The following is a 4,509-nucleotide window of genomic DNA, read 5'->3' as shown; positions in this document are numbered from 1 at the left end:
TGGCTCACAACCATCTGTAAGCTCAGTTCCAGGGGATCTGATGTCCTCTTCTGATTCCACAGGTACCAGGCATGCACGGGGTGCACATACATACGTGCAGGCAGGCAAAACATTCATACATATAAATGATCAAATAAACAAATCTAAAAAAATTAAAAATTAGAATCATGTATCTTTGCGTATTGTGAAGGAGTGTGTTTTGAAGTATTTTGACAGCTGGTCATTCTTCCCATGCAGTTCAGACTGGTGCCGCCCGTTGGCCCTTCCTCCTGGGTTTTGGTTGCCGGGCAGACTTGTTTTCCAGAGTCTCCCTGGGTCTCACACGCCCTCAGGTATGAAAGCGAGAGGTGATGTAATGGGATTGACTTCTAAATCCAGGATCGGCTTTCCTGATGGGTTTTAATTGGAAAAGTGTATTATACAGAATGGAACCGCTGCTCTCTCATAAAGGCATTGGTTTTGAAAGAGTTACCATGACAACCTCTGTCTTTAGGGAAGCATTTGAGTTTTATGAAAACAAAGGACTTGGCTTTGTAAGTTGGTCACCATGGAAGTGGCACAGCATGCAGACTTCACCAGCCCCTTTTGCTCCCTCCCCGGGGTAGGGGGTGAAGGGTGGGGGGTGGAGAGGACTTGTTTTTCTTCTGAGATTTGGAGACTCCTTTCAATCGGATGGCCTTCCCCCACCTCCCTGTGGCATCTTGGACTCAGTCACATCCGTCCCTAAAGAAAGCAGGCTCTCTGTGGCTGGACTCAGCCTTTTGACATGTACACAGTGCTTCTTAGATTCAGGCTCTAAGTCGGGGAAGAAAAAGTTTGGGCACCCCAACACACTCTTGATCACATCTCTGCCCAGCATCCCTCTCTGCTCATAGCATGTTGCTTGTTCCTTGACTGGTCCACCAAACACTGCCAGAACAACGAGTTATTCTCTTAAGGGAGAAATGATATCTGCACTTGCAAGATTCTCACAAGATTATGTGTGGATTAAAAATCTGAAAGTGGCCTTGCTGGCCTGTGGTGCTGCGCATGAGAGGGCTGGCTCCGCCCATCACAGGCCCAAGCTTAGGCCAGTGCTGACCAACTCAGCTACCAGGCAGGCCCAGGCTTTGAGTTGGTCCACATCAATAGGTTGAGCTGCTGGAGTTCAGAAGGGGCCAGTCCTGCAGATCAGAAAGTTGCAGGATATCTACCACTCAAGGCAACCGACAGGATTTGTGAGGCGTCTCAGTATTGCTAGAGAGGGTTCAGTAGGGATAATGTAGCAGAAACCAGAGGCCTCGAATCAAACCAAAGACTCATTCCAATGAAATATGCATGCTCAGATATTTGGGTAAAAGGGCATACTCTGTGACACTCTGAAGTTTCCAAAGCCACTGAGTTACCAATACGTGACAGAGAGGCGGGAAACAGAGGAATGGAATGGAGTGTACTAGGCGGAACTGAAGGAGACACAACATATATCTCCTCAGGTGTGAGAGGAGCAGGTCCTTACCCAATAGGGTTGGCAGGATGGTGTGCCACAGCCTGAAGCTTCTGCGGACTCAGCCCCACCCCCACTCCCAGCCCCGCCCCCACCCCCACCCCCGCCCCGAAACAAGCTGCCACAAAGGCCAGAAGAGAGCATCCTATCCCCAATTACATCTACTGGGAACCAGGAACACTCTTAACTGCAGAGCCATCCATCTCTTGTGCATTTTGTTTTGTTTTGTTTTTGATACAAAGTTTCTCTGTGTGGCCCTGGCTGTCCTAGAACTTGCTCTGTAGACCAGGCTGGCCTCAAACTCCCAGAGATCCACTTGCCTCTGCCTTCCAAGTGCTGGGACTGTAGGTGTGTGCCATCACTGCCCGGCTTTTTTTTGGTTTTTTGAGACAGGGTTTCTCTGTATAGCCCTGGCTGTCCTGGAACTCACTTTGTAGACCAGGCTGGCCTTGAACTCAAAAATCCGCCTGCCTCTGCCTCCTGAGTGCTGGGATTAAAGGCGTGTGCCACCACCACCTGGCTTTAATTTTTTACTATTCTATTTTATGGGCTGGATATCCAACACCCTCTTCTGGCCTCTGTGAGTACTACACACTGCACACATACATACAGGCAAGCACTCCTATAAATAAATAAAAATATATAGCCCCCCTACACCCATAACATCTTAAAATCTACTCTGACTGTTTTCTCTTCTTTAGTTTTGTCTCCATTCATTGCATTTATTTTTCATTTGGCTTTACTTTATGGGCTTTGTGACTTTTTGATGAATGAAAAATTCACTTATTTTTCTTGCATGCCAATGAATGCGGCTCTCCTTGCTGTTGGCTGGTCTCTGTCATCCCCCCCCCCCAACACCTAAGGATCCTGGGACGATGCTTTGGGTTATTTTAAAAGGAGTCTTGAAGTTCCAGGTTTGGAATTTTTAAAAATTAACCTCTCCCAGGCGATTTTTAGCTTTACTCCGTCTGGCACATGCTGTGGTGGAATTAGACATTGTCCACCTGTGGGGAGTCCATTGTTTCCTGGATTGAGTTGATTATGCATAAGCAGGAAAAGTTGCGTGGGCCTGGCAATCAGCTGCTATACAATAGCTCGCTTGTTTTCCCACGTGAACCTATCACAAATGGAGTGATCACATCCTGCGTGCCGAAGGGTGTCACTGTGATTTTCCCTTCAGACACTCATTCCTCCGTTTCTTCTGTTTTGCTTAATGTGCTTTAGCTTTGGTAACTTATGTTCATTCATTCGTTCATTCATTCACTCATTCACTCATTCACTCATTCACTCATTCACTCATTCATGTGTCTGCCTTGCTCCAGTCGCCATACTTGGTCTGGTGACAGAATGGCGACCAGAACCACTACAGTCCCTGTGTCCACAGAGCTTCTGGGAAGAGACGTGACCTAACCTCACCTGACCCTCACATTTCATGGTCACTCAGCCACACTGCCACTCACTCCCCCTCAGACACACCCATCCATGACCTCACACCCACTCTCAGACACACTGCCCTTTCACCTATAAGATGCAGTACTAGGAAAGGAATTAGGAAAGGCAGGGACAAAACTGCCACTTCTGCCTTCTCCAAAGATTGCCTGATTTTATAGTCTGTGACGGTGAGAGGCCAGATCCTTTAGGTTCAGAAACCGTTTTAGAGAAGCTGACCTAAGTTTGAATTCAGGTAGACTAACAGGCTGGTACCTAGCATTAGTTTCCAAGTCATACCCCAACAAAACCCGAGCCTAGCTCCAGCCTCAGGCTAATCCCCAGCAAGACCAACGTTTCCAGGTTACTCCCCCAAGAAACCTGCACCCAGGTTCCAAGCCCACCACCCCCTGCCTAACACCACCAATGCAGAGGGGAGCAGAAGTTAAGTTTATGCTATGACTCCCAGCACCAGCCAATGATGTTAAAGGCCACAGCAGCTTTCCAATTAGATGCTTGCACACTTCCCCCCCTGCTTGCTGCTCACTATAAAGCCTTGCCCCGATAGACATTCGGGGCTCCCCCACCACCAAAACCATCCTGTGTGACTGCAGTGCTTTGGAGGGGCTGGAGCTAGCTTGAGTAGAATAAAGACCCTTCTGTGAGTTGCATCAGAGTAGCTCTTGTCTGTTTTGGGGGTTCAATCCTTCCTTGGCACTACAATGGTTATTGTAAAATATCCAGAAAATGGAACCACCTGGGAGATAGGCATGTCAGGGTTGGGGTGTTAACTGGTGTGGAACCCATTATAGCGGCAGGAAGGACCGTTCCACAGGGACTGTGGAGTGGATAGGAAGGGAATCCACTACTTGTCCATCTCTTTCTGTTTGCTGGCTGTGGGTGCACTGTGAGTCACCAGGTGGGTGCTAGGGACAGACCCCAGGTCCTCTGCCAGAGCAACAAGTGCTCTTTGCTCCACCTCTCCAGCCCAGTATATGCTGTGTTCTGAGCCAACTCCTCCCCTCCGCTCCTCAGCACTTTCTCCTCCCAACCTCATCCGCTCTTTTTCTAAATTTTAGCTTAATTTAATCCCCACTGAGTCCAAATGGTGCTGCCTATAAAGCCCACATGTAATAGTTCTCTGGAAAAACTAAGAACTAGGTGTGGTGGTTCACACTGTAACCCCAATGTCTCCTGTGTATATATGTTTCTGTGTGTGTGTGCTCGTGTGTACTATATATGTTTATGTGTGCATGTGTGTTTGTGTGGTATGTGTATGTGATATGTGTATGGTGTATATGTTTGTGGTGTGTGTGTGGTTTGGGTGTGGCATGTGTATGATGCATGTGTGTGTATGTGTAAGCACATACCTATGTGTGTGGTGAGTGTATATGTATGTGTATGGTGTGTGTAAGGTATGTATATGGTTCGTGTGTATGTATAGTGTGCATGTACTGTGTATAATATGTATGTAGTGTGTGTATGTTTTGTGTATGGTGTGTTTGGTGTGTTGTGTGTGTGTGTGTATATATAGTGTGTGTGTGAACATACCTATGTGTGTGGTGAGTGCTTATGTATCTGTGTGGTGTGTATAAGAT

This window comes from Mus caroli, unplaced genomic scaffold (genome assembly GCF_978045245.1).
Source record: "Mus caroli unplaced genomic scaffold, Mus_caroli_1 scaffold_8, whole genome shotgun sequence".
Lineage (NCBI taxonomy): Eukaryota > Metazoa > Chordata > Mammalia > Rodentia > Muridae > Mus > Mus caroli.
The sequence above is the reverse complement of the archived record's forward strand: the minus strand, read 5'-3'. Positions refer to the sequence as shown.